The 12,601-nt window shown below is 41.5% G+C and overlaps 1 long non-coding RNA gene across 1 annotated transcript in view; it reads left to right on the top strand.

The window, feature by feature from the left end:
* Positions 1-8,805, top strand: part of LOC310845702 — a 40,620-nt gene extending 31,815 nt beyond the window's left edge. The window contains exon 3 of the long non-coding RNA XR_014564919.1: positions 8,413-8,805. This is a non-coding gene — a long non-coding RNA (uncharacterized lncRNA). The remainder of the gene's footprint in view (positions 1-8,412) is intronic.
* Positions 8,806-12,601: the final 3,796 nt, after the last annotated feature.

The following is a 12,601-nucleotide window of genomic DNA, read 5'->3' as shown; positions in this document are numbered from 1 at the left end:
CACAGTGTCTAGATCAGGAAAAAAGTTCCACTCTATTTTGTCCTGATCAGATGGCATCTGAAGTACTGTACCTAGTCACAGGCACCACATTTTATGGACATTAGCAAACCAGAATGCATCCATAGGAGGACTTCCAAGAGGGTGAGGGGTCTGGAATGCAGAGCTGATGAAAGAGCTGGGCATGTTTAGCCTGGAGAAGAGACGAGCAGGGAGACATAATAGCTGGCTTCAAACCTCTGAAGGCTGTCATGTAGATTTCACATTGTCGAAGACGGAACGGATTCCTTCCCTGTTACCTCAGAAGGCGTGACTAGTACTCTCATATGCATCTAGTTGGCCACTGTCAGAAGAGGATGCTGGGTGTAAATGCTTCTCTTTAACTAGGCCTTTGGCTGGTTAACATTCTACCCTTTGTGGGAAGGGAGTCGTTAATTTGTTTTTGTTCTTTTTCTTCTTTTTATTATGCATGTTGTTTTCTCATTTTGTATTTTTATGTTGTGAACTGCCCTCTGATCTTCGGATGAAGGGCGATATACAAATTTAATAAATATTGAGAATACATAATAATTCAAAACATTGGGAGGGCTCCGGGTTGGGTATGGATGCAAAGGGATTGCATTGGAAGGAGTAAAAGTAACCTTGTAGTGGGGGGAAGGAACAGGGGGTTGGGAATTCAGTTGGGAAGCCAGATGAAAGTTGTGATGGGGGATGGAATCAGCTGTACTTCACATTCTGTCCAGAGAATAACAGGAACAGGAAATAATGTGTCCAGGGCTATAACTTTTTGCATCTCAAAAGCTCACCATTCTTTCCAGCTGCTACAATCCATGCATCATCATTACCGTGGTTACTGAAAACTGAAGAGATTTCGCTTTCTTCTGTTGATATCTTTTAGTAACGGTTTTCATCACACTTCATCAAATGACACTTTGTTATTTTCAGCTACCACAGTGATAAAGGCAAAAGATGGGCTTTAATCACTCTTCGCTGAAGGAGCCAGGATTACTTTAAATCAAACTATCTATACAATCCCCATAGTCACAACATGCCAAATGTACAAAGCATTCATGCCGTATCAAGAACAAGCCAATCTGAATTATTTTAAATTGAGTGCCTGTATCCTTAGATTTCATTTCATATTTACATTCCATTTTTCCACAGTCAGGTTGTGCTTCAAAGCTGTAGTTGCATAACCTCCAACATTTTCCTGATTAAAATAGGGACGTCACATTCCATAATGATAAATTTACTACTTACTATTTATACTCTGCCCATCTTGCCCCAGCCACTCTGGGCAGCTTTCAACATACATAAAAACATAATAAAACATTAAATATTAAAAAAAAACCCTTCCCTATACAGTATTGCCTTCAGATGGCTCGAGGGTCAGATAACTCCATACCCTCCAACATTTCTCCAATGAAAATAGGGAAATTAGAAAGAAGAAAAGAGGGACATTCCAGGATCAAATCAGAAACCAGGACAGCTTATCTAAATCAGTGACGTCCCTGGAAAATAGGGGCATTTGGAGGGTCTGTAGTTCTAACAGCATATAAATAACATTTCAATCAATACAAAATAAAAAAATTTCTTCCAGTAGCATATCAGTATCTGAAGACGTGTGCATGCATACGAAAGCTCATACCAATAACAAACTCAGTTGGTCTCTAAGGTGCTACTGGAAGGATTTTTTTTATTTTGTTTCGACTACTGCAGACCAACACGACTACCTACCTGTAACTATTTCAATCAATATAAGTCAAGAAACAGTATCAGCACCAATATCTCAAGATCACAATAATAAACCAATAAGCTGTTCTCTATATCTTGTGTGCACATAAGTGTATTTCTCCATGGGGAATGACCATACATCCTGCACCCATTTATACAACAGGGGCTGACATTTTTTGCTTTTTGCCCTCTCCAAATTCTAATCCTATTGTGATCTATCTATCTACATACACGCTGGCACAGTCCATCTGTAATGCTAAAATGAAATATGGCATAGCACAAATGTGTAGGTGTGTCAGCTCCAGATAGGAGATTGTGGTCACTTTGCTCCTCTGGTCATCTGGTGGTTTTGCTGCTGAGATTTAAACCCATAGTTTGGCTCTGTGTGTCATCCCAACCTGGTCTCATGAGCTGTGAAGCCAGAGCAAAGTGGGATAATCCACAAGCCCAGGTTTGAATGGCATGCTAAAACAAACCATAGCTTAGTTTACAGCAGCAGCAGGATTGGGGAAAGAGCAAGCTGCTGTCCAGCAATTCATTCATTTGCACTAAGCAATGGTTTGACCTAGCATTAAATGCAAATAGGTTCAAAGTTTTTGATTTCTGTGTAGAAACTCTTCTGTGACACAGCTCTAAATCTTTACCAGTTTTTAGTCTGAAAATCTCTTTCAGTTTCAGAATAGACCCCAGGGCCACATGAAGGAATCACAGTGAACAGGTGGCCCCTGACCATGTGCAGAATGTTTTCACTTTACAGTTGAATAGCCCTTGCCTGCTCAATCCACATTTGTGACTGAAGAGGTAAGCACCTTGTCGAGAGACAGTTCAGCATCCAATCTGGCCTGAACCCTGGCACCAATTAACTTCTAACTATATTTAGAATTGAAGCACTGGTTCGGGTTAAGTCAGGGCTAACACCATGTTAAAGGAAAAGAGCTTTTTTAAACTTCAATCCCTGGAATGGTCAAATACCTAACAGGGTGCAATCTGTATTTGAATCATACCTCAAGCGACTCAGATTGAGGTTCCTTAAACTCTCTCCAAGGTATGAGAGACAGAGTCACCAACATTCTGACCTTTCAATCCAGAAACTGACTTTATAAAGCCACAGTAAGGGGGGAAATACTTCTGAGTGCATTATCTGTTCGCTGTGTCCTAAATCTTACAATTTCCTTCAGAGGAAGGGAAGACTATTTTTAATGGTTGTTTGAGTGAATTCTAATAATACCTGTTAATGAACCTCACATTTTAAGGCCAAATTATCTTTATTTTTATTTATGGGGTTTTAACCCTGCTTTTCTTCTCCCAGAGGTATGATTGCGATGACTTGCAATATTCCAAAGCAACACACTCAGACTGAAACAATCAATGAAATAAATTAGGACAGAACAGAGCAAAATTCAGCCAAAAGCATAACAAACTGTCTGAAAAGGGAGGGGGGATAAAGCCCAAATAGTTACCTAAGAAACAGCAACAAGAAACGTATTCATCTGATGCTGAAAATTGCAATAATTGAAAAAAAAATTATGGGCAAAGTGACTAAATACTACTACTACTAATAATAATAATAATGAAAGTAAAGGATCATGTTTCAGGAGGTACTTATGTATCACAAGAAAGGAATAGATGCCTCACCCCAAAAGGTCAATAGGATTCAGATTTGCATAAAATTTGCAAATTTAAATATGTAAATTTAGAAATAATTATTTTAAAAATATCAGGAGCAATACAGTGCATCTCACCATAGTGGAGAATACTGATCAGGTAACCTGGTGTCCCTGCTCAGCCAGCTTTCCAGGTGCTAGCGAGGGAGGGGCTCCAGCTCTCCCTTCTTACTTTATTTTTAAACTGGTTTTGGAGTGGACAGCACCTTAAAAGGTAAAGGGACCTCTGACCGTTAGGTCCAGTCGTGGCTGACTCTGAGGTTGCGGCACTCATCTCGCTTTATTGTCTGAGGGAGCCAGCATACAGCTTCCGGGTCATGTGGCCAGCATGACTAAGCCGCTTCTGGCGAACCAGAGCAGCGCACGGAAACACCGTTTACCTTCCCGCCGGAGCGGTACCTATTTATCTACTTGCACTTTGACATGCTTTCAAACTGCTAGGTTGGCAGGAGCAGGGACTGAGCAATGGGAGCTCACCCCATCACAGGGATTTGAACCTTCTGATCAGCAAGTCCTAGTCTCTGTGGTTTAACCCACAGCACCACCCGCATCCCGGACAGCACCTTAAACAGAGGAAAAACAGAACGCATGGCTATCCTAGCCAGCACTCTTGGGTTTCCTTAATCTGGGTGCTGCCAAAGAAATTCTCCTCCCTCAGACCGTAGTAAGACTCTCCAGCTGACCACAGGAGCTGGGCTGGACCAAACAAAGTGGACAATCCTTATGGTATCTGAAATTAGATATGGTGGCAGCCCATGGACTGATTCCACAAATGTATAACTTGATTTTCCTCAAGTTATTGTTGACTAGCAGCTCAAGAAAAAACCTGATAAATGTCATGTGACGCTATCAAGGTTTTATCTCCTTACTTAGGAGACACACATGGGCAAACCACTCTTGTCTTGTAGAGGCTATAGAGGCCAATCTGCTACATGATGACTGTTGTACACTCATTGCGGGGTTTATGTAACCCCACAAGAAGATGGCAGACTAGCATCTAGTCATGTGCTGAACCAAATCTTCCTTATTTTGAAATGTGGAATAAAAAAGTTTCAACTATTTTTTTTTTAATTTCCACAGTCTCATGTTCTTTTAAATTTGGCCTTTGGAGCACATCCAGTCTGTATTGGTTTCAGACGTTTGGCCTGGCTGTCCCAAAACAGAAAGTTGCCTCTAACAGGTTTGATTTCAGCTTGCCCAGTCAAATTCATCTCCTCTTCCTTCATGCCCCTCCGCAATATTCTCTGAAGGTTTTCCCAACCTGCCCCCCAACAGCAGATATGGGGGCAAGAAGTGCATGCTGGGAGAATAAGGAATGGGAGCGAAAAGCTGTTATTCCACTTATGCAATGACTTTCTGGATTCAACCCACATCTCTATCTGACCTGTTACACCTGCTCCTGCTATGCTCTGCCTTGCTACATGCACAGCACCTCTATGAAGTAGGAAAGCATTTTCTATGGATAATATTATCCCTCCTGTACTTGTAGACCTTTATCCTCAAATTGCTCTGTGTTTCTAAAAAGATGGCAAGGCCCGGTTTCTTTGTCATTTGAAACTTTCACAGACTCAGGCTTGCATGAAAATCTGTGACGGGCTGAGCGCTCCGTGAGCATCTAAGTTAATACAAGAACATACTGGCTTTTGTTGAAATGGTTTATGGCATGACTGAGTGCGCCATCTCACATGTGTGGCTGGGAGCCCACAGCGAGCGGCTGTCACTCACATTGCTGTCTTTATGAGCAATTTTGTCAAGCATATATGATTCCAATGAGTTTTTAACAGCTGCGGAAGACAGATAGAGAAAACAGTGAAAGCCTCCAGGAATGGGGGTGGGGGTGGGGGGAGAACGGAAAGGAGAAATGTGACTGTATTACCATAAGAAAAACTAAGAGACACAAGCCCAGGATAATTGAGTGTAAAGGGGGGGAAGTAGGGATTGATTGAGGTGAAGAAGGTTGTGAAGCGCTTAGGAAGAGCTGATTTACCTTTTCACATTATGCCTCAGTGCATGAGGAAGTGAAGGGAGGAAGGGAGAAGAGCATTGTGATGGCTGCTGTAGTTTTCCTGTGCATGCATTCCTGGGCCTATGAGCCTTACTTCTGAGGACACATGCATAGGATTGAGCTGAAGCACAGAGCTGTGAACCAAGACAATGGGCCTCATCTGCATTATTCATTCAATAAAGCAGTATCATATGGCTTTAGGTAAAAAGGTAAAAGGACCCCTGGATGGTTAAGTCGCGGGGATTCAAACCGCCAACCTTCAGATCGGTAAGCCCAAGTGGCTCAGTGGTTTAGACCACAGCGCCACCCACGTCCCACTTTAAACATACCACTTTAAAGAATCATTATTTCCCCCAAAACATCTTGGGAACTATATTCTGTTAAAAGTGCTGGCATCTGAGCACCTTCCTCCTTCACATGATGAACACATGAAAGGGGATTATGTTCTCTTCCCACCCCTGCGCTATTAGCGAGAGGATACCTATGGCATCTCCAGTAGCAGCACCCTCAGGGAGAGTCTGTTTGGCCTCCCCAATAACAGCATTATATAACATAATTTCCACTTTAATAGTACAGTGGTACCTTGGTTCTCAAACACCTTGGTACTCAAACAACTTGGAACCCAAACACTGCAAACTGGGAAGTAAGTCCTCCGGTTTGTAAACTTTTTTCAGATCAGAAGCCGAACATGCTCCGTTTTGAGTGTTACACTTCCATTTTGAGTGCTATGCTGAGGTCTGTCTGTTGTTGCTATTTATTTTGCGTTTTTGCGGCTCTTTTTTGTTTTGTTTTTGTAACTGTGTGGAACACAGATTGATTGTGTGACTGCAGTACATTGTTTATTGCTTTCATTTTATGGATCAGTGGTCTCATTAGATAGTAAATTCATGTTAAATTGATGTTTTAGGGGTTTTTTTAAAAGTCTGGAACGGATTAATCCATTCTGCATTACTTTCTATGGGAAAGCGCACCTTGGGTTTGGAACGCTTTGGTTTTGGAATGGACATCCGGAACAGATTAAGTTTGAGAACCAAGGTACCACTGTATCAGAGTGGATGCAATCCTATGCTAAAAATACAAACAATATTGCAAAGAAATGTTGCCATTTAAACTGCTAGTATGAAGAACCCTGTCAAAGAAAAGAAATATCCAGTCTCTGCTTAGTTGATTCCCTCATTGTCTGGCTTCCTCTATGCTAACCCTGAATGACTCTTTATCTCACCATTCCGTTGCCAGAGTAAGGAAGATCCATCAATTACCTTGGTGTTCCAGCAGCTATCATTGCTGCTGCTCTGAAAAAAGAAGCCCCAGAGCTGTGCTCCCCTGCCTTTCCCTACAGTAGTTCAGCTTCGGGAGACTACTTTGCTAGTGTGTTGAGTCTGGGGTCTTCCAGCACAATGGCACCTGCTGAGCACCAGATGGTAAGAACATAAGAAGAGCCTGCTGGAGCAGGCCAATGGCCCATCTGGTCCAGCACCCTGTCTCACAGTGGCCAGCCAGATACTAGTGGGAAACTCACAAGCAGGACCTGAGCATGGGAGCGGGTGGCGCTATGGTCTAAACCACCCAGCCTCTTGGGCTTGCTGATCAGAAGGTCGGCAGTTCAAATCTGTGCAATGGGGTGAGCTCTGTCAGTTTATTTTATATTTAAATAGAAAATTCTACCCCACCCTTCTGATGCCTGCCAACCTAACAGTTTGAAAGCATGCCAGTGCAAGTAGATAAATAGGTACTGCTGCAGTGGGAAGGTAAATGGCGTCTCCATGTGCTCTAGCTTCCGTCACAGTGTCCTGTTGTGTCAGAAGTGATTTTGTCATGCTGTCCACGTGACCCGAAAGGCTGTCTGTGGACAAATGGCAGTTCCCTCGGCCTGAAAGCGAGATGAGCGCTACAACCCCATAGTCGCCTTTGACTGGACTTAACCTTCCAGGTGTCCTTTACCTTTAGGACCTGAGCACAAGAGCACTCTTCCCTCCTGCAGTTTCTGGCAACTGGTTCAGAAGCATTTCTGGTTCTGACCATTGAGATAGAGTAGAGCATAATCATCAACATAGTAGTTACCTTATCCTGATTGCCTTATTCCCCCAAAGGATAAAGAAGCAGAATTGCCCCTTAGTTAATCTTAAGGACTTGAATGAATCTCAACAGTTAATATTCACACGGAGATACTCATTAATACATATTTGAAATAATTCCTAATATACTAAAAAGGGAACAGGAGCAGAAGAATGACAAATTGATATATGAGGAACAATATATGTGACACGGCTGATAAATTATCTTCTAATATGTTAATGAGTTTCAGTTAAAGAAGTTGGCAAGAGAAGATTTATTAAGATTTAAAAAAATAATTTAAAAAAATGAAATGAAATGGTATGAATGAACGAATCCCTCTGTACTGGGAGAGGCAGATGGATAACATTTGAAAGAAAGTTTATATCCTTTAATTTTCTATATCCAGGAAAAAGAAACGCTACGCTAATTTTCCAAGCCTTTCAAATATGCATACACGCTTACTTCATTTGACTAATTAAAAGTTTTAAAAAGGTTTTATTAACATAAATTTCTAACAAACAGAATGAAAAACAAAGTCTGTATGATTTGAAATCTACATATTTGATTAATTCTTTATTAAAAGATATATATATATATATATATACACACACACACACAGTTTAGAGCTAAACTGAATATTAGATAAAAGTTCTTATCTGAATATTTTAACTGATTAAAATATTCTGTATTAAATTGTAAAAAAAAAAATCCTCTATGAAGTTTTTGTGAGCTTTTATAACCAAACCAAAGCCAAGCAGCTTAATTAATGGTCAATGCATTTATGGAAATCACAAGAAGAGCCCTACTGGCTCAGATCAAAGGCCCACCTATTCTAGCTTTCTGTTTCTTACAGTGCCTCTACAGATGCCCATGGGTTCCACTGTCGTCCCCCAGCAACTGATATTCAAATGCTTGGCCAGCATTTCCTAACATTATGTTTCCCACTCTCATTTCTAGATTTCAGCTCCATCAGACATTTTGAAGAGATAATGGACTAGTCCAAAGAAATGAAAGTACAACAGGACTTTCTGCTATATAAGATGATACTGGTTCCATTGGATTTGATAGCACCTATTTCCTTTAGGTCAAGGGTGCCTGTGCTGGAGAAATTAAATACAATTCACACATGCAAATCCATTTTGGCAAAAGGAGATTGTTGTTATGGGTCCCAGTCCCAAAGGCCAGGCAACAACACAGTTCAAGAAGAAAATATGTCTTCTGAGTGTGTATGGAGTAGTAGTCTTCTATTACTGTTACTCTGCAAGTGAGCAAATACGAGAAGTATTCCTGATGAAAGGAAGCAAGAAAGTTTATCAGAAAAAGGCTGCTAATATTTGTTCTTGGTCACATAAAAACAGATTCCCAATGATCTCAAATGTTACATGTGAGAAAGAACTCTCAGGTGCTAGGTCCAAGAACTTCCTTTAATTTTCTAGCTGTTTTTTATTTATTTAATGCATATGTTTTTTATTTATTTAATGCATACTATCATAAACATGCAGAAAAGCTACATTAAAGTATATCAAGTATGGAATAAAAATACTGTGAGGCATCTAAAATGCAATACACAAATGAGCTTTTCAAAATAAAATACACAATGCATGAATTCAAAAATGCCTTCCAGTAAATCTGGAACAGCTTTCACAGTTCTTGCTCCCTCTCTTGAATTCCCAATTTTGCTTATCTCTCTGCCGCCTTAGCACTTATTGTGTTCTTTGTGACATCACAGCAAATTAACCAATGGCGGCACATTCCATGGCAGGCCGGCCACACCATTTGCTCTTATATTTTGCCAAGAGAACATGTTAATTCATGCAAAATGGTTTGAGGAAACCAGCAAGCATTCTGTTTGCCCCTGTTCTTCCTTTTTATTTATTAATTGTGAATCTTTATAAGAAATTTGAATAATTATGGCAGTAGGATGAATTCCACCAGGAACTGGCTTATGAGACTGACTCACCATTTGAAGTAGATACCTATCAGCTAACTAGTACATTATCATATTGCAGCATCCAGGAAAAGTAAAGTACTTGGAAGTCCCATTGATGTAATTGTGAAAGACTATATCGTTGGTGAGATTCCATAATGGAGCAATTGCCATATCCAAACCCCTCTGGCTTAATGTAGACAGAAGGGAATCCCTTTTTGGGAGATGGCAGGGGACACAGAAGGCCCTCCTTGCCCAATTCTGGCCCCCCACTGCTGGTGGGACTTCTATGGCTCCAAAACTCTCTGGGCATACTGGTGTTGTGTGTACTCTGGTGCTATAAGTGCCATCCCTCAGGTTGACCTTCCTCTTCATTGGCAAAGTGGCAATTATGCCTGTTTCAGCCAGTTTTAGGATTGTTCCCTAAAGCAGGTCATCAACTCTCCCATCAATGCGACTTTTGGCTGGATAGTGTCTATTCATTGTGGAGATACACTGTGATTCCTAAGGCATCACAGATATGCAAACATTTCTTCTCTATTCTTGGGACAGCATTCTATCGCATCCGTTTAAAATTCACTCCTAAATCTAAAATGGGATGTGGCGACGGGATAGGCAAGAATCTTAATTGCTTCTGAAACAGCAGCAGATGAAACACAAGCCAGTGTAAAATAATGTAGTAGTTAGAGCACACAGTATCCACTGGGAGAAGTGGTCCTTGAGGTACAAAACCACTGATTTTAATGGAAGCTGGAAACTAAGTGGTAGCCAGTGCAGTCAAGCGAGGATTTATGTTGAATACTGAGTGTTACATATTAACATGAAAAACAATACTGCATATTTGGATTAATGGGGAAATAACAATATAATGGCGGGGAGGAGGTTTTGTTAGGGTGTGAAACCTAAGACGCTGGCAAGTTAGCAATGTCATGTGACTTTAAGTAGTCAAGCTCGTTAAGTTGTTAAGTTGCTCAGTATATAAAGAGTGTTTGTTTTCTCTGCCTGCGGGGCGTGAAGCAAAAATGTCTGAAAGCTCCGGAGGTGTTTCTGTTATCTGTCTGCAATAAACCTGTCTTTGGAAAGACAGGCTTCCCTGTGTTGTTATTTCTTTGCTGCTGAGACTCTGAAGCTTGTACTGCAACAAGAATCTCTGCACTGGACTTAATTAATACTCTGCAAAGAGAACTGTTGCTGGTTGCGCAGCGGAAGCATTTACTGGACCAGTACACAGACTCTCTTAGGTTATGGCTCCTTCTACGTTTCTACAGCTGTATTGTGTGCAGAGAAAGTGAAAGCAGCTTTCGGATGAGAGAAGACCGGCTTGGTCGTAAATCCAGCTCTTAAAGGAACTGAGAGGCTGCAGAAAGTTGAGAGAGCTGCGTAAGTGAAGATTTACAGCTTCATTAGCTGCAAAAGGCTAGCCTGACCTCCCGTTGTGTTTTTGTTTTGTTAATAAAAACAGAGGACGGTGGTAGGTTGCTAGTGAAGAGACGGAGGGAAAAAAGTTTAAAAGGCTTCAGAGGAGGCTGGAGGCGTCTGAAAAGTGAGTAAAACAAATCCCAAGGGGAAAGAGAAGCAAGGGCACACAGAGGGAGTAGCAGCAGACCCCAAGAATGGCAGTGGAAAATTTCCAGGTTCCCTTTACAAAGTTGAACTCTGCTAATTACGTGCAGTGGTCTAAGAGGGCTCAAGTCTGGTTGGAAGCCAAAGAAGTGTGGGCTGACTATGTCCAGAGGCGAAAGCCGTTTGTGGCTGTTGCAGCAGATGCCACAGCAGAGCAAGAGGCTGCTGCACATGCTCAGAACAGGGAACATGATAAAATGGACACTAAAGCTAGATGCATGTTGATGGTATCGATAGAAGATTCCCAATTACCTCATGTGGAAAATTTAAGGTCTGCATTTGAAATTTGGGAAGCTCTTAGGCGAATTCACCATAGAGCCACCATAGAGCGTGGGGGAACTAGCAGGCAGAGCTGTAAGGAAGCCTCACAAGTGTCTGCTATGGCCAGCAAGTCATGTTTTCGATGTGGCAGCAGGTTTCATTTGATAGCAAAGTGTCCTGAAAAGCAACAGGAATTTCAACAGTCCAAGGTCAGTTTCCGGAGCTACAGGGGAAGACGAAGTGAGAGCTACAAGAATCAACGATCCAGAGGGGGAGCAGGTGCTGATAAGGGACTATCTGCAATGGCAGCACAACAGAGTCCTAAAAGGAGCCAACAAACCTTGAAGTGGATAATTGACAGTGGAGCAAGTCACAGTTTAGTTCCAGCGACATCTAGTGGCAGCTTGAAGAACTGCAAGACATTGCCAGTTGCAAAAACTGTGACTATAGCAGACAATAGTAAACGAGAAATGAGCCTTAAAGGCACAATTTATGTTAATTGTTTGCAAACTAACCTTCCTGTTTTTGTTCTTCCAGGAATGAAGAATGGACTTTTGAGTGTGTCATGCCTGGTAAAAAGTGGTTTTAAGGTTGAGTTTGAAAATGATGTGTGCACCATTTCGAAACAGGGGAAGGAGCTAGTTAAAATTCCCTGTGAGGATGGGCTTTTTGTTTTGGATGAAGAGCAGTTAGCAGCAGGTAGATGTTCAACAGGTGAAGCGCAAGCTAAGTGTGTAAATAAGGCTCCTCATACAGGTTGTGCACATCTACTACACAGAAGGTTAGCTCATATATGCTTTAAGTATGTAAGCAAGATGCCAGATTTAGCTGAGGAGTGTAACATTAAACCCTGTCCAAATTTTCTGGATTGTTGTGCTTGTAAACATGCTAAGGTTAAGACATGTAACTATCCTAGATCTGACAGAGTAAGCAAGAAACCCTTTGAACTTGTGCACACAGATGTGTGTGGCCCTATGCCAGTCAAATCGCTTGGAGGTGCGAGATTTATGCAAATTTTGGTGGATGATTTTTCAAGGGCTAGTTGGGTTTTCTTTCTGAAAGAAAAATCGCAAGCAGCTTCCATCCTGATGGATTGGATTGAAGAAGTCGAATGTAAATTTGACACCAGGGTGCGTAAAATACAATCAGATCGTGGTGGGGAATATGTGAACCACACGCTGGAGACGTGGTTAAAAAGGAAAGGTATAGTTCATAGACTTACCAATCCCTATTCACCACAGGAGAATGCAGTTGCTGAAAGAAAATTTCGAACATTACAGGAAGCCATTGCTGCTTTGCTGTTTGATTCTGGACTTCCACAGCGGTTTTGGGCTG

Source organism: Podarcis gaigeae (assembly GCF_964106915.1).
Source record: "Podarcis gaigeae genome assembly, chromosome: 5".
Taxonomy (NCBI): domain Eukaryota; kingdom Metazoa; phylum Chordata; class Lepidosauria; order Squamata; family Lacertidae; genus Podarcis; species Podarcis gaigeae.
This window is presented reverse-complemented; position numbering and strand designations above follow the sequence as displayed.